This window comes from Ornithodoros turicata, chromosome 6 (assembly GCF_037126465.1).
Source record: "Ornithodoros turicata isolate Travis chromosome 6, ASM3712646v1, whole genome shotgun sequence".
NCBI classification, from domain to species: Eukaryota; Metazoa; Arthropoda; class Arachnida; order Ixodida; family Argasidae; genus Ornithodoros; species Ornithodoros turicata.
Window position 1 is genome coordinate 56,064,856 of NC_088206.1, and position 18,745 is coordinate 56,083,600.

Sequence of the window (18,745 nt, forward strand, 5' to 3'; positions counted from 1 at the left end):
ATTAAACGATCCAAGTCCATAAATCGCTGGCTGTAGTTTGAAAATATCACATTAGTAAACATGCACTGCAGCAGAATTATATGAGATTCTAGGCGTCATACAGCATGAAACAATAACAATAAGCAGCTACAGGACTATGACGTGAGGTATTTCAGGAATACACATGTGAAATATAGCCGAAAATACAGTATGAAGCTACTGTACTAGCTAGTGACTCCTGGGTCGAGTTCCGAGTGACTCCAAAAGTGGCCTTATCACGCTTCGCACAGCGAAAGAAACCAAGTGCCTTTCACCTGTGGTACAAAACAGCGTCACAGCGTATACACCGAAGCTGTCGACAACGGGTCCGACACCCGGCTACAATGAGTGCAGGATCATGCGGGCATCCGTGGCAACGAAGCGGCTGACAGCCTTGCCCTCACCAGCTCATATGCGCCCACATTAGCGAATTTACTTCACCAGGTCCGACGCGAAATGTGTTCCAGGCCTTCTGCGAAGTCGACTCATAATAAGCGATTGGTGGAACGTGAGGGAACCGCCGTCACTGCTAAATACACTCCGTAAGAAAAAAAAAAGAGTAATTTTAGTCTTTCTGGGGACTAAATGCATTGCCACAAAAATTAGTCCCTTTACGGAGTAAGTGCATGGGACTAATGAACGTCACAGAATGGGGACTGCATTTCACGCTCCGTTTTAAGAGTCCCATAGGTACACAATTCATGTGCATGAGTTGCATACTCGTCGACCGTGATATGTCGAGTGATACATGGCACAATATCGCGAGAAAGAACCTCAAACTATTTTTTCCTCAGTGTGGGTGGAAAATTGCTAAGTTAGGTAAGTTATATAGTCTTATTCCACCAAGTTCACGAAGAGCACGTATTTACGTATGATGGACTGTTGCATTCAGGAGATAATTTGCGAAGTTCAGTGACTATTTGCAGTCCTGGGGAGTAAATTTCGGGATGAGAGGACTAAAATGGGGAGTAATTGCAATCTAGGGGACTATGGAAGCTGCAATTACTCCCCATTTTACTTCTTTTTTTCGATTTCATAGAGTGTAGGATGGGTCGGCAACTCACACACGGAATACCATCAAGAGCCATACCATACCATCATAGACCTACGTCCGACAGAATGCTTCAATTGGACACGCATATTCCCGCACCGTTTCAGGATAGAGCCACCGCACCAGACCGCACCCCATGTAGAGGGCCAGAGGACACCCAGCACACATGCTCAGCTGCGAGCGGAATACACAACGAGTCGTGGGGTGCTACATAGTCCGTTGGACAGATACGTCAACGGGCCTCTTGACATCAAGAAGAAAGTACTCAGTGACTGGCCAGCCTTTTGTCGGCAAAATTGCGTTCTACTCTGTTCCTATAGCTGTTTCTTCCTCAGGATTCTCGTGGAACATACGTCTTCCTAGAAATCCTGCGGCGAAACCCGCTACCCTAACCGTGTATTCACACGAGCGACATTCCTCAGAATATTCCAGCGGAAGATGCGAAAAACGTCAAAGCTTTCTGTTGTCACATGAGCGCTCAACGTCGTGTTTTCACGTGCACTGCTAACTGTGGGGCGAATCCTGCGACACAGCCACAAGATATTCCGTAGCAGACGAGAGGGAAAGACGCTGACGGTGTCATCTGCTAAGTGCGCAGTATGCGCCACTCCCGATATTCCGGCACCGTGTGAATGCTCAACATAACACGGGGCGGAACTTTGTCTACGTGAACAGTGTTTTCGCTTTTTCTTCCACTAGAATCTTCCGTGAGGATGTCGTTCGTGTGACTACACGGTAAGTGTCCCCAATGTAGGCAGTCAACCTCACCATATTTTTCTTCTGTTTCAAACGAAACCAGAGCAACAAAATCTCGTTGAAGATGCACATTCCCACGTGTATACCGCATACATGAAATACGGTCCTCTCACACAGCTGCCTTACTCAACTATATACCGAACGAATCCGGTTTATATTTCCACGTTCGAAACTCCAATTTACATGTCGTTTTCCTCTACGGATCCCGCAAACGAACGTTTCCCACATCAAACCGATATCGAGAAAAAAAGAAAAAGTTTAACAGACCTAAGTCTGTCTTATTTTGACAGCTGTCAATTTATAACGTCGTTCCTGTCATTTCCCCATCAAAAAAGAAACACGGATCGGGGTCAGCGGGCACCACACTTATACACAGTGTATACTCTGTACCGAGCCAAAATTACTCCACGGGGTGGGGTTCGACCCTGAAAATTGATACAACAATATATCGTATACGCGATTACGCGCACAGTGGGGATTTGCGTCGGTTATACTTTACGTAACAACGTTGAAACTTTTTTCTTCTCTACCGTATGCCATTTTTCTTTCTTTTTTTTTTTCGTCGATCCATACCGCCATCTATCGAGTTATGCTCTAGGTTTTATGTAGCGCGCAGATATCGAAAGAAGAAAAAAAAAGTGAGGTACGGTCCCTCCATATAATTAGAAGTGTGAGGCTTAAACGAGGATTTCCTGAAACGGGACGCTGCCTTTTTGGGTGTACGAAATTGTAGGTGAGAGGGAGACGAGGGTGTCAGTATCAATCGTATCAATGTGGAAGCGGGTGCAAAGCGATCAACTTCTTTTTCTTTCATCGTTACTTTTTTGTTTTTATAGGGATTGGGTGTGGCTACGAGGAAGGTCCACTGATAATGTCTTCATAGTTGTCATGATTCAGCTATTTAATAAAGACAGATATATCGTAGTTCTTTCTGTTCTCCGCTTTTCCCATTGTTCCCTGACCTTCTAGGAACAACGACGGCTAAATACTTTATTTATTTTTATTTGTTTGTTTTACGTTCCCTCGCAAGACAGAGGGACCAAACCCTCATTTCCTTTTACGAAATACGATAGGAGAAAATAAGATGTAAAAGCTTTAAACGCTGTCAATCAAAACACCAGAAAAGTCTCTCAACGTACACTCTTGCACAAAGGTAGGACACGGAATGAAATAAAATAGTATGCACAGAACAGAAAAAAAATGAAGAAAAAAAAACGCTCTGTAGGAAACAAGCTCATGTGTTATCCATCGATTTAACGTGTAATGGGGTATAAGATTAGGTCGTGATATATACATCGAAGGACGTCGGCACTAAAAATCTCAACACAAGCATGTGTGTATCGTCCGTTTGTGACAAAAGCACCGCATTACATCATGCCCTATAGTGCTAGCTTCGAAACGCGCTCTCTCTAGTTTTCTTGTTGTCTAGTTCACCATTACACAATAGACAACACAAGCCGAGTCACACATAATGCTTGTCTGGATGTGCATGACCAGTTCGCCCGTCGTCTGCTTCAGACCGACTGCCCTGGACACGACCTGGGACAAGCGGAGCCTTCCCATAACCATCCATCAAGCTTTAACTTAACTTTTAATCCGTTTCCCAGCTATAATGACATCGGCACCAACCCACTCCGTACAAGTTGCCCACGTTACGAATGCCCAACTGTAGCAGACGACGACTTAGTGAAACCTCAGCGGACCCTTTGTCGGACCCCGCAAAACCGAAACTACCAGCTCTGGGAGACAAAAACCCAGTGTTGCCATTATCCATTCAGGATCCGTCAATGAAGGACGAAAGAGTTATGAGCCTATTGGGGAAAGTGACGCTAATATCAGAGTCTAAAGGGGGAATGCGAGTCGTGCAATGACCTGAGTTGGGGGATCTTCAGGGGGATTTGGGGGGGGGGGGGGGGAGGCGTCCGGTTAGGCACGCGAGTGTGGGGTCAGGGGTCAAGACGCGACTTTGAGACGACCAGCTGCTAGGGATGGGGGCTGTCTTTGGGTGTCCCATTTGGGATTTATGGCTTCCTCCGGTGTGTAGTCACGGCACCAACTGCAGTGATGTGGAAGACGTGTAACGGTTGCGGTCTCGTGCTAGGACAAGCAGAGTTTATGCTCCTCATGGGGAGGCAAACGAGAGGAGAAGCGAGGTGTTGACTGAAATAAGTACAGGTTGTGGAGAAAGTCTGCATTTTGCGGAAAGGGCGACGAACGACGTCACGTGATCCGTAGCTCTTGGAGCTCTTGTTCTGTCGCCTATACTGTTTTTTGACTCCTAGGCCCGGTTTGACCAACACCGATTAACATTTGAACCGAGATCAACGGTCCCTTAACTTGAATTTAACGCTTACTGTGCTTCACTAAAGAGAGTTATTGTTACTAAAACATTCATCACGTCACCAACTAACGTTTACAAAAAAAAAAGTATGGAGTGTTAAGTTCAAGTTTCAGCAACGCTTGATTTCAGTTCAAAGCTAACCTGCAGCGTTTGTGAAACCATTTTCCATAGCTACCATCCCCATTTTTTTCTTTCAATCCTCATCATCATCATCCATAGCTACCGGCATATTCGCTATACAATATGCAACTTAAGGAGACTTTTTCGGAAAATGCCCAATTTGCAAAAAGACACCCGACAGGCATTTTGCGGCATTTTGGGATAGCGCAAATACTCCAGCATCTACTTTAGCTCCCCGAAACTGTTCCTCTTTGTTTTATCTCCGTTACAAACCCCGAAGTTCTTGGCGAACCCTGTACTATCTAGTGTGATATTGACCAAAAGCTCGTTTTCATTTCAGACCGATAAAGAACGAATAAATCGATAGTAGAATAGTAGAATAAATGTCTTATTATATGTATATCGTTCCCATAGAATCCAATTAGATCCAAACTACTCCCGATCATTTGGCAAGAAATACGTGACGTCAGCAGCAACAGTGAGAAGCTTCCTGGCGGCTCATCTGACGCCTATGCAAAAGACGGCTAACCTAATATGAAAAGAAAGATGATGCTATCCTGATTCCCCTTATGAGATCTGTTGCAAAAGTGCACACCAAGTTTTGGCCCCTTTGACTCCCTGGCACGCTCCAGTGCACAGCACCAATCCATTTCTGCGGGATTCACTCGCAATCTGTGCTGCATTAAAGGCTTCACGGGAGGATGGACCGAAGTGAGAGACGCCGAAAGACTTATTCTCTGTGGGATCACAATGATAAACTCTTCCATGCGGACCACTTCTGCTTTCGAGATCCATCTTGGCTCTCCTGTTATTTTTGCTCGGACGCCTTAGCTCTAAGGCCAGATTCTGTCAAAGGAACAATAAAGTGCAAAATTCCTCCTCGCAGAATGAAAGATTCCGTTACCTTGACATCAACGCAAAAGGAACGGGATCCACCCCCTTGCGCCATTCGTAAATTATGATCGATAGAAAAACAAAACAAAAAAAAGAACGCAATTTATACGCCTTCCTTCTATATCTCTATCCCATTGGGTTTGAGGAGACCAATGGGAGCCCGCTCCGTACTGTCGACCTTCTTGAAAAAACGAGGGAGAAAGAAAGCGTAAATTGCGGTTTGTTTTCGCTCAGTAAATCGCAATGAATCCCGTTTCTTTTTGTGTAGGTGCCAGGTTACGGGCACCTTCTATTCCACGAGGAGAAATTTGGCACTTCAGTGCCCCTTGAACATGTAATATTTTTTTTTTTTTACATCATGTTGTCATGTTTATGTGTGACGCGGCTTTTCCGAAGCGAAACTGCACCTGCCTTATCGTCACTCTTTCGTTCTTGAAGAAGGTTCAGAGAAAGGTATTGCACCAATTAAGAATTCCCGAAGAACAGTTATTTCTCTGCGTGGGGTGGACAAACAGGAAGATGTACCCCAACTTACAGATTCTAAAAAGTGAAAAATTTTTTAAAAAGGCGAGAATGACGGCGAGGAAACATGTAGCACAAGCGACGAGCACACTGAGCAAGCTCAAAGGGGAAAGTCGAGGTCATCATAAAAGAGACATTTTTTAACTTCCTGTGAGGTCGCCGCGTCGCTGAATTCGCTGTCATGCAGTTAAACGTAAAGTGTTTCCCTTCAGTGGTGAGATGAGTACTGATCCAAGCTTTACGTCAACTTGAAACTAATTAGATACGCACATGAAAGTATTGCACCACGAGATGGTATAAACTTCCACTTTCATATTGAGTATCACGAAAATATCAAACTATATACTTTCACATATTGTTGGGAAGTAATAGGTCTGCGCAAAAACTATATTGTTATCGCTGTTCCCCCCCCGGGCCCTTTTTTTTCCTACGTGTCCGACTTAGTCGCGACTCACCTCCTCATTGTTTTCCTCTGTCCGTCGTCACCATCATCATCATCATCATCGTCGTCGTCGTCGTCGTCGTCATTTCCGCCGTGAACTCCGCTTTCATCAGAAATATGAGTTTGTTCTGCGCGAATGGTAAGAGGACGGGAACGTGCCACATGTTCCGTGAAGCCTTTTAAACCTCGAACATTTCCATGTGCGCAAACTTGATTGATTGGTTGATTGGTAAAGAAAACTGCAAACTTCTGCACTGGGTTGAGTCGCATTGGTTAATTTGTTAAATTCAAAATCCTCGCCCAAATACGGCGTCTTCCTTTTTGCGCACACGTATACATACTAGTATATGATGACCCGAGTGCGTGCAGACTGCCAATGCTTTTTGCCAATGCAACTTCCCCATGTTGTTGTACAGCGAAAATTATGCATAAGTGTAACGTGCGAGCTGCAACCTGCTGAAGCGATTCGAGCACCTGGTGACGAGATCGAAGCCAGTTGGACAACCACTATCTATTGTAGAGGAGGGGGCAGGACGACATGCAATGAGAGTGTTCCTGTAGAATCGAAGCTGGAACTGCCCCCGTATGTAACTTCCCTGCACACAGATACAGTGCGTGAGACAGATATCATCCTCGTCGTCGCCGCATCCTCATCGCCACCATAAAAAAGTTCGCTTTTCGAACCAACCTTGGTGGAGGTGCGAGCGCTTTTCCCTCAGTGAAATCTGGAATCCTGGCAAGACTCTTGCTCTAACTACCGTTCCTCTCCAACCTTTACCCCCGCCACTCCATCCTTTTGAACGGGGTCGGCATCGACCACTTGGGATTGTTACCACCGTCGGACTCGGGTAACCGCTGGATAGTCCCTGCCATAGACCATTCAACCCGTCGCTGCATCTGCATACTGCCGACGGCCACGGAGATCGCCAACTTCTTTATTCTACGAATCGCTCTTCAGCATGGAGCCCCCAGAGTCCTCGTGCGAGGAACAGGTGCGCAATTCGTTGCCCAAATCGTCAAGGAGGTCCTCACCAGTTGCTCACTTCTCCACTCGCTTACATCGCCCTATCACCCACAGACGTATATACGCTTCAACGAGCGGTTTAGTCACACTCTAGAGAACATTGTGCCTTATACTCCCCTGTCTTGTGTTCACCTACAACACCGCCACGCAATCGACAACACAGTTCAGCCGATTCTTCCTACTATATGGGCCGTGAACCAGTCCACACTCTCGACTCGCTTTTCCCTAACGTCCACCACGAACCCTGTCCTCGTGAATGCCACCTGCCGTGCCGAAGAGTGCCTTCAAATTGGTCGCTGTCGCACTTTCGACGTTCAAGCTTCGGCCCAAGTGACGCTACGACGCAACCCACCCTCAGTGGCTCGCCGTCCAGGAGACCTTGTCTGGCTATATGGGTTCCCTACCGCAAGTCTGGCCTGTCATCTACATTCCTCTTTGACGACGTCGGCCCATACTAAGTCGTCCGCGCGCTCTCCGAAGTAACGTACCTTACTCAGCTCTTGACAACCCCACTGACCACCGTCGCCGTTCAACTAATCAGCTCCTGTGTAGAATCCTGTCCTCACCACCCGCTAGGGGTGCTATGCATCGGCCCGAGGTATCTTCATCGTGATTGGACAGTGGAAATTCGAATTTTGAACGTGTAGATCTGCACGTTCGGCACAGCCGGCTCTGTGTGTCCGCTTCGAAGCGGACACACAGAGCGGTGTTTTCCCTGGGTTTGCTTCGGACGATTTAAGACAAATGTCGACACTGTTCCCTGTGAAGTCGGCCCAGGACGAACGACCACTCCCCCTGACGTTGCCCGCCTGAGCGTGGCCGACTACGGCAACCAGTTCCATCATCACCACCACCATTACAGCAGCAGCAGACGAAAGCAACAGCTTGAGTATTTCGAAACTCATGAAAACCTGAATCATCATTATCATTTCGAAAACTGCGAAACGCAAGGCGTATGATGATGATAATCAACGTACCACATTAGGGAGTTTTGGAATAGCGGGCTCAGGAGCCTTGCGTGCGCGAGAAATAGCGTTATCGCAACTGCGCATGCCCAGAACGTAAACTCAGCGTTTGCGTTTTGCGCGAGCTCGCTATTTATTGGAAATTGCGGGGGCCACGCAAAGCTGGCTCTGCGCTGCTCTATAGCGGCCGACGAGAAACATTGCGAGAGCATTTTGAACATGGCAGGAGGTGCAACGTAATTCACCAGAAAACCGAGTCGTCTTGCACAGCATATATTTTTTAGTAGGAACAATAAAGCATGCTTAGAAAAAGCTAGACAATTACTCTGTGTTTTTGATTTCCATTCTTTTTTTATTAAGTCCTCACTTCTAGCCGTAATGGATGCGCTGCAATAAGCGACGGACGCAAGCCAGCACGGAAGCAGCAAGTCACGGAAGCGCTATTCTATAAGCGCTGTGCGGACAGAATCGTTCTGTCCGATATAGCGTATACGTTCTTTATTTGCGTTTCAAACAAACGCTATTCTAAAACAACTCCCTATTATAGCAAAAGAAGCAATAAGAAAAGGCCGATGACTAGCGCCTCGAAAGTGCGGCACTGGGAATGGGTGCAATGACATGATCGCTACAATTTAGTGACCCTATAGTCGTGAAATGATTCGACCGGCTTCATACCTCGTAACCAGGTGCTCAAAATCGCCTCAGCGCGTTGCAAAAATGATTTTCGTATAGTACCCCTTGGGACAAAGTTTACGGAACACGGGACTGGTGTATTTATTCATCGGAGCGGCTCCCTGCTAGATATCACGCAGAGATAGAATAAGAAACGGGTGACCGGCTGCTGTATCCATCTCCCAGTATGTGTGTTTGCTCCTGTGCGCTGCTAGGGCGTCGCGCCATTGAACTAATGCGACACCCCTGTGTTCTGTGAACTTTTGTCCCAAGCTGTACTATATCGCATTGCATGTAACGCCTTCCTATACGGTGGACAAAAGGTAAACGCAATAAAAATGGGCAAGAAGCCGGAAGTCGCATCAAATCGGGGAAACCAGAGTCTTCGCCAAGCGGATACTGCATCCATGACGACGAAGCCTGAGCTTGTGCACAACAACAACGAGGACGTAGCGTAATGTCGCGCCCAAGCTCAGGCTTCGTCGTCGTGGGTCATGCCCATGAGTATACTATGCTATTTTATCGGCACAACATCCACGCGCTGGTGGTAGCTCAAAAGTCACGTTAAGGACTGGGAGGTGGTGGGTTCGAACCCTTCCACCGGCTGTGTGCAGCCCCAGGTTTCCCGTAGGCTTCCTGCAGACGCACAAACGTCCACACAGTTCCTCCTGTCAACCCCACGACGCCCACCTGCGCCATCGTCTCCTGCTACTTCCTGCAGTAATTCCCAGCGGTTATCAGCATATAGCTCCAGTTGCTTCGCGGCGCTGACACAGAAAAGGCATATTAAACTGGAAACGTTTATTTAGTCTTGGTAGACATGGGGTGAAAGCGCGGGGCCAGATTAATGTGCAATGGAGTCACCTCAGCAACAGGAGAGCACGAATAAAGAAATCAGGTTCATCGTGATGTGAAGACCGGTTCCACACAGGAGTATGTACTAAATACGTCAGACAAGAGAGAGAGAGAGAGAGAGAGAGAGAAATACATGATGACGATGATATGGAGATGACAGACAAATTCCGTTCATTGCCACCTAGAAAGAACATGACACCTGTAAAAAGCTGTAAACCGACATCAATACAAAGCTTATGAATATGCGTTGGCATCTAACTTACAAGGCATTCGTAACAACTTAAAAATAAATTGTGGACTTCGATCTCAGCCGCACAGCTCGAACCTCGGCTGGTGACAAGCTCCGTTTCCCACCGTTAGGCACCGAGGGCAAAATTACGACTTAATCTCCCTCACATGCGACCACTCCACGGGGAATACCGCAAAAATCACCGGAGCAACCCCATCCCACACTGCTCGCATTAATTCTTAACCCACACCCTGCAACAAAAGAAATGGCCGCTAACCTTCTCTCCCATACCACCAACTCAAAACACACCACGCAATCATGGCGGTCACCACTATAAAAGGCTTAACACAATACTACACTCTTGTCCCCCGAACTAAGAGAGACTCTTATCAGCGCCTACCTGCTGAGTCAATCGAAAGCACCCCGGTTATCGAAGCATAGCAGACGACAGACAACGCAGACGACAGCCCAGGGTTGTGAGTCATCTCTCGCCCTTTCAGTGGTCATCGAAATAAATTTCGCCCCTTTCGGTCCCCCTTTTTAAATCGGTCCTCGGAAAATTTATGAGCCTCCGTTTGCTGACCAATCGGTCAGTCACAAATCACTGCTGACGAACAACAACAACCAGCAACTCTTTCAATATATGGGGGGTATATCGTGCGGGGGGAGGACTCTCTAGTCGAATATCGGCGTGAGAATTTCTGCGATTAAGGAGACAATGCAGACGGCGGGAGAGCAGACAAGAGCATATGAGGTCACTTCCGGTTCCAGTGTTGTGTGACGAGAGAATGTTGTAGAGATGTATATAGCCAGTTCATGTGGCAAAGATGCTGGTAGGTACCCGGCCACTTGTGCAGCAGACCGTCAGTGTAAAGGCAACGTGACGCCTACATGCCTGCATTTAAAATGTTCCGCAGTGTACACGCGGCTCAATACGTGTTACTGAAGTACATACATCAAGAATGCATGCATCAAGGGTGGACGGTAGAGGCATTATACTCAACCTTCGAGTGTATGTACTATAATACAGTAGATTGAAGTGCTCCATATACGGTGGGGCACAATACATGTTCTCGGCACACAGCTGAAATCAATGGAGTACACAGAACGTAACGTACAAAAGGACATGACAAAATGCAGACTTCTCACCGAGATATAGAAATTACGTCGCTCAAGTAAATAGCTGCACCAACAGCAATGATTCTCCTATGAAATCAATCATACGCATACATTACACACACACAAAAAAAAGCGACCTACCCCCAGATCAAACGTTTTTGACAGATAGAGATCGAACGAAGACAGATCAATCAATTTGCCATCCACCGAAAACGATGGTCAACCGAGTGAAACATCGCTGTTTGCAAACTTCTCCGCGTCCACAAAAATAGAAAATAAAAAGAGAACCCAAGCAGCACAAAGGACTGGGATTCGGCTGGGAACGTAACGGGGATGATGGGTTCGAGGTGGCCGATATCGCCGTCACAAGCCCGACTGCTTCCCGACTATGTGAGGGGGAAGAATTGAGGGAGAGGGAAACTACATGAAATTATTTCCCGATAGATCCCCGTTCGTGTCCCGGTCAGAATTCTTTCCCGATAGATTCCCGTTTGCGTCCCGGCCAGGATTCTTTCCCGATGGATCCCCGTTAACGTCCCGATCTGCTGTGGTGTACTGGCTAAGTATTTCTTCCCGCTCGTCTCCCGATGTTTATGCAGATTCGGTAACACGTGATCGGATGGTACTGCTTGAGACAAAGTTTCTGAAACACGGGTATTCTGTATTGGACTTCTCCCAGCCACCTTTGGGGAATGCTTGTTGAACAGAATCCTTGGGAAAAATCTGCCCAAGGATTCTGTTCAACAAGTGTTCCCCTTAAGCCGCAGGGGAGGCGTGGAGAAGTGAAATACAAAACACCCGTGCTTCAGAAACTTTTGTCCCAAGCTGTACGAGACAGTGAAGCATCCCTTCAGGAAGGAATTTGGCTGTCTGGTATGAGGTAACTCTTTCAAACATTGGGCTGCAGTTCACTTCATGTGTTGTGTTGTGTTGTATGACAGAAAACATGCACACGCAGTACCCTGAACAGAAGTATTAATGGAGCCTCACTGCAAAGCAGGCAAGTACAAGATACTCGGGAAGAGTCGGCCACGCCCGAACGAAACGACCGAATCCCAGAAACGAAAAACTCACGTGAAACGAAACGAAGAGAGCTTTAGCAAGTCGAACTGATCGGACGAAAACCGCTGCACCGAAACCCGCAAAGACTACGCTGGAGCTCCCTGCATTTGGGCTACCGCGACTGCCATCGCCATCATCTTTGTTTTCGTTGTCATTGCTGGGCGCAAATGGCCGGCGTGTGTGTTGTTAATGTTTCTGTGCTACAAGTTTTGCAAAGTTTGGTTCGGAGGGAGTATGGAACGCCGTTTTGTGGTCAACGTGGCCAGAGTGCCTCAAAAGTACTCCTGCCGCATTCTGGTCACTGTTATAAGTGTGATGCCCTGACACCATCAGCAGCTTTTAAGTAGATTCATGGCACATGAGGAACCTGTGATGTACACCATCGCACACAGTCAAGAAAAATGTAGCATTTAACCTTGCTTTCCTTCATTATAACAAAAAAAAAAAAGAAAGAAAGAAAGAACACTAGAGAAAGGGTCGGCAAAACAGTGAGTGTTTTGTTGTTGTTGTTTTTGATTCTATCGATCTCTCACTGTCAGATTGCACTGCCGATCTGTTCACAATCATAACTAACTAATACCTTAGCTTTGGCCAATCTCATGTTGCAATTTTGCTTCAAACACAACATTCAGTGATTCTTATGAAAACAGCAGCATTTCTCGAAAGATCCTGGAACGGCCACAATCTCAAGAGGTAGTACGATTCTACCCGTCGTCATATTTCGTCCGCCAAGCCATTGCGCGGAGATGTTGGCTCCATGCCCATTTCAACACAGGCTCACTCGCCCGCGCTCGCGCGTCGTCGCTTTGCCTTCATGCCACCAGCCAGCGCTGCCTGTCGCGCATGCGCTGTTCTTGTTGGGTTCGCTTTGGCTGCTGTAACGGTCGTTTCTCGTCGCCGCGTGTAGTTCGCGTAATTGCGAGCGTTCCAGCAAGTCTAAAGCGTTTAAGAGGCTTTGTATTGTTGTTCTCACCTGATGCTGTCGTTCTTGCAACCCGTCTGATATTGCAACTGTCTGTAAGTGGAAGCGTTTCTTCTAACCGCGAGCAGACCAGTCGGTCTCGTTTGACATGTCAAAGAGTGAAGACGCTGCCTTGCATGTGAAGCCAAATCGTTCTTCGCCTTCAGGATTCTTGCCGTTTCAGGTGTGTAATTAATATAACTGTGAAGTAATATGTTCGACTGCGCCATGCATTCTCATTGTCCGTTTTACTCTATTTGCAGGGATCTGCACAACGACAGGGAGATAGAACGCCAAGTGAAGTCTACTGTATGCTTTGTGCAGACGGTATGTCATATGTCTCTACACTGCTCTACATATAGGTGTCCTGCCATCGTATTTTCTGGAACGACATTTCATGCAGGTTCAGCGTGTATGACGCAGCGGCCTCCAGCAAGAGAAACTCAAGCACCGTGTTCAAATGCGGTGGGGACTCTTGCTCGACATAACAACGCTTAGAAGTGCTTTTTCGGAAGAAGGACAAGTTGGACCGGAAATGAGGACCTAGGTGTGCTCTTTTGCGTTGTTGTTCACCGTTCGATCATTACCAATTTTTGTGCCCCGTGAGTTCAACGCTCAGGTATGTTGATGATAAATGGATATGCGTTAAAAGGTACGTACTCCGGAGTGGTGAATTGTTGTGGTGAAGTGATTTGTTGCTGCTATCTCCTGTTTCGTGAGGGTTCTTGTCGGTACTCATATACCGCAGGCATGAGGGGCTTTCTTTGCAGAACATTTCAGTGAACCAAGACTGCAGCATTTTCAAGATTGCCATAACCAGCATCAATGCAGCTCTCATGTCAACATCAGCATCAAGACAGCTCTGCATCAGCAGCTCCACAGGCAGCTCTGATGTTAACATCATCATCAGAGCAGCTGTGATGTTAACATCAGATCTGATGTGATTTGGGACACTGTCTTGATGCTAACATCAGCTGGTGTTAACATCAGCATCAGAGCAGCTCTGTGTTAGCATCAAGACAGTGTCCCAAATCACATCAGACTGATGTCCCGCTTTTTTTTTTCAATAGGGATGCTTCTCCTGGACACATGTTTTTTTTTTTTTTGCTTATTGACGTTTTTGTGAAGGGACGCTGGATATGCTGCACCCATTTGACTGTCTGCTCTAGTCCCCCGTCAGCTGTCATTTTTTACAGTTCGCGTTGTAGTATTGCTAGTCATTTGCACCAAAGCCGCTGGATGTGACTATTTTCTCTTCCCCTGGACTTGCATTTCTCCCAGTCGTTGGCTTTGTCATTTTTTTCATAATTTTAAATTTTCTCTTGGTAACTCTTGAGTTTCGTAATCCCTACACTGTGCTTTTAACCTTTTTTGATAAGCTCATTCCACATACCGTGCACAGACTATTTTGTGCTGACGTGCAGCAATTGTTCCGTACGTCTAATGTTACATGCCATTCATTGTTGGGTCTGGGGTACTGGAAGCGTGAGCAGATAGGCAGACTGCCTATTTACTGCATAACATCGTTTTCTTTGAGACACCACCACTTGTGCAGGCAGACCGCCTCTTGCTGTATGCTTTTTTCTTTCTTTTGAGACACCGTTGACGTGCTAGTGGTTACGCAGGCAGGCTGCATATTACTGTATACCATTTCCCCCCCATGCAGCAATTTTACCGTACGTCTAATATTAATGCTACAAGCCGTTCATTTCTTTCTGGGCCACTACCGAAGTGCAAGTGGTTAGGCAGACTGCCTACTACTGTATACCTTTTTTGTTTCCTTTCAGAGACACCTCTTACTGGGTACGTTTCCCCCCCCCCCCTTTTGAGACACCATTGAAGGGCCAGTGGTTACGCAGGCAGGCTGGATATTACGGTAGACCATTTCCACCCTTTTCTTTTCAGGCTACATTGCCAATGACAGTAGTTATGCGGACAGGCTGCATATGTCTGTATACCCTCTTTTTTTGTTTTTCATTTCAGACACATTGGCATACATTGGGTGATGCAGGCAGACTGCTTAGTGTGCACCACTCGTCGTTTAGTATATTGAGGTGCTACAAGTGTTGTGTCAGTCTATTTCCTCTCCGAAAATAAAATGTTGGGCTCTACACACCCACTGTTTACACTCGAAATTATTGTAATTATTAAAAATAAGCATATTAATGCTAAAATATGCATGGGGGAGCCCCCTGGCCAGCATTATCGGGGATCCGTCGGGGACTGCTGGGACCGAATACTTGCTGCCGATGTCGGTCCTTTATCATCCCGGTGTTGCAAACTGGAGGAAGGACCGGTATCGGCTGTTGGCATGCCCCCGACTTTGTAGGATTCTTTCCCGATGCTGGACCGGCTTCGCCCCGGTCCTTTGTGCTGCTTGGGAAGAACCCTACCTACCAAAAAATATGGCAAGCATCGGCAGGGGGACTCATATTTCAGCTTGCGCAAAATAAAACCGCATACACCCACATTCTGTTTTCCCTTTCCCCTTTTTTTTCTCTCTCTGTCTATTTAACTTGGGAATGTTTTGTGTGCCTACGTGTCCATCACGCAGACCCCTTCTACTGACCACCACAGCTTCACGAGAATAACAAAAAAAAATTAATAGATAAATAAAGAGAGAGAGAGAGAGGGAGAGAGAGAGAAAAAAAAACGAAGAGACAAGCTTTCGTAACCCTAACTCGTCAAAACGACTCCCTCCTATAGCGTTCCCAAAAAGCATGCATAAAAAAAGAAAGCGAGACGGAGAGGAGAACCGAACTGCGGACAGAATCACAGATGCATAAATAAGTAATCGGCCATCTTGACCGGAAGTGGAGGCCAGGGTGGCCAACAATTATCCTGACACCCCGTTCCGTTCTGCCCTCTTGGATGGTACTTTTTTCCTCTCTCTCTCCCTTTTTGTCCTCTCTTTTCTTATCTGCTTCATACCACTTTGGGAACACTCAAACCAGGGGTCTGTCGGGGTGGAGGACAGAAGCAAAAGACTAGAGGTGCGAAATAGAAACGATAGAAGCGTGAGAGTAAGAAGAGAAAAAAAATGGTAAGATTAAAAAAAAAAGGCAGTCGGAATGTATTGATGCGCGGTTACTGGTGCGGGGAAAATGGGAGAGAAACTGCGGAACAACGCACGAATAAATAGTGGGGGGAAATAACGCCTACGAGTGTATTTGTGTTGTCGTCTCGGGTATTCCTGTTTCCATTGTGTTGTACGCGATTCTTTTTTTTTCCTCTTTTTTTTTTTTTTTTTTTTTTGTACGCGAGCATATACTACACGTGCCGAAACGTCGCAGTGTCGATCGGTTAGAGTGACACCTGAAAATGTCACAGCGCCGGTGTATAGAATACTTACTTGACGACGTGGCGAGCCGGAGGCAATCAGGAAGTATTTTCACGTGACAAAATTGCTTGGTCCGCGGTCAAACACAGCTCACCAACGTTATGCCCTAAAAAACACTGGTCACCTTCTGGACACCCTAAGACATCGGTGCTCACTGTGAAACTGATCATTGCTCATCAATCACCAAAGTATAGAGAGCTATAGAGTATCGCCTGTGGCGACGAAACGCCGCAATGATTATCGTCAAAATAAAGTTGCTGTAACTTGCTTTCATGGTGCAACGGTACACGGAGCCCGAGTATATATATGATTGGTGTACGTAGTGCTTGTGCATTTGGCATCACTCTAATTATGTCACGTCGAGGACTGGGAGGTACCCGGATTCGAATCCCAGTGAATTTTGTACATTTACATTTGAACAGAATTTTGAAATTTGAATTTGAAAAGTAATTTTGAACAGTACATTTTTGAATTTTGTCGCCTAGAAATTTTGGGCAATTTTTCCGAAGACGAGGAAAAAACCCGAAAAGAACAGGTTTTTTCCCCAAAATTTCCGTTTTTTTTTTCGGGGCTTCGCATCTCTAGGCCCAGTGAGAGAGCTCTATATAAAGACCTGCACGGTTCTTGTGTGTCTATGTGAATTTAGCAGCAGAAGTCAGGTGTAACTATTGATTTAGCCTCCTGTCGTGGAGATATTTTTTTTTTAATAAAAGATCGCTGTTTGCATTGATGAGAACCGATACCATTCCAATTTTACAACCCAACGAAGGAAGCAACATAGAGTCGAGAAATAATTTTACGCTCTCCCTCTTCCCTTGTGTTGTTCCGCCACGTTTTTGGAATGTCCTTGTGGAACATACTCTTCAAGTAAATGTATCGCATTGCAAACAAACGGTGTGACATGCGGTTATGTTAACGTACTCACTACTGTGGTGATGTTTGTTTGTACACATGTGATCACAAAAAGAAAAAGAGAAAGGAGAAAAGTTACCTCAATGTCAAGCAGCAGATCCAATTGGTGAGTTTCAGAAGCAGAGTCGTTTGTTGATCCAACAGGCACAAGACCAGTGAAGTAAAGCTGGCTTCTCTGCATCGCATCTTCTGTACGTTACCTTTATTTTGTCCTTCCCTGCTACCATGGGAGACGCGGAATATTCCGCCGCCAATGTACTTACACATACAGTAAACATATTGTACCAAGCTACACAAACTACTAGGTCACTGAGCAGTTTCTGTAGGCCTGGCAATAGACCTCTCCCTGTTTGTAAACAAATGACGTCATAGTGTTCGACAGCGCCACCAATTTGGCAGAGGTGAACTACGCTCGAAGCGGGCGAACAAGGTCGCACACGAAAGCCACGGTCTTGAGGGGATTACGATGGTCCCTGAAAGGAACGCGACTTCGGTCCTACTTTTCTTTCAATAGGAGGCAGCGAACAATTGCCCATTTCGTGGCACCCAGCCTCTCCTTCCGATTTCTTTCGGTTTCAGTCTGTCTTACTAACGTCATGATGACGTTTCTCGGGTAGAGGTCTATTTGTAATCTCATGGCAGGACATGAAAGTTCATATTCTGCCATATCATTAGCGAGTTTTTGGTCACGCAACAAAGACGACACGATAAAAAAGCTGTCAGATGCGAGCTCAGCAATTCAATTCAATTGAATTTTATTTGAGAATGCAATTATCCGTATATACATCAAACGATTAGCACGATTGCCCCATCGCGTTTCGCCATCGTTCTAAAGTCTTCCGATCTACTGAAAGTCGCTGTTGTCTTCTTTCTTATTGCTTACGAATTCACGAAAATGTATAGAACCCGATAGGTCTCCTATGGGGTCATTCCTCCCACACACGTGAGCCAAGGATACCTCCTCGGGTGACCGTTATCCAGAGGTTTAACATGGTCCATAAACTCGAGGACACTCCTGCAGCAGTACTCAAAAATTATATCGAGCGGTACTTGAAGATATATTATCCTTATTATAGGTGCGGGGAAGATATAAAGTGCTATGAAGACATCTCCTGCGTCTAATGTCCGTAGCCAATCGCCCTCCAGCTGCGACAACGGTCACTCCTCCCAACGTGACGTAACCGGCGTGACCAATCGCCTGCCCCGGCGCTATCGAGCAGAAGACCATTTATTGTACTCGTCCGCTGAGGACGTCGAGTATTTCACTAGTGGCATACGTACTAATAGGGTAATAATTAAGCACAACGAAATGTTCGCCGCGAACGCGTTTATAAGTCGGGTTGCGGTTTACTGTATAAATGATTGTCTGATTTTCGTCTCGATGACGTCTGTAGCCTGACTCGTTCTATTAAAAGCGTTTATTGTTGGCTTTCAGTATGTCCTGTCACTTTCGGCCGTTCTC

The 18,745-nt window shown here is 46.3% G+C and overlaps 1 long non-coding RNA gene across 1 annotated transcript; it reads left to right on the plus strand.

The window, feature by feature from the left end:
• Positions 1-12,515: 12,515 nt before the first annotated feature.
• LOC135398086 (uncharacterized) lies at positions 12,516-13,627 on the plus strand. The gene is made up of 3 exons (XR_010423988.1): positions 12,516-13,215; positions 13,295-13,358; positions 13,435-13,627. It is a non-coding gene; the product is annotated as an uncharacterized LOC135398086 (long non-coding RNA).
• The last annotated feature ends 5,118 nt before the right edge of the window (positions 13,628-18,745 follow it).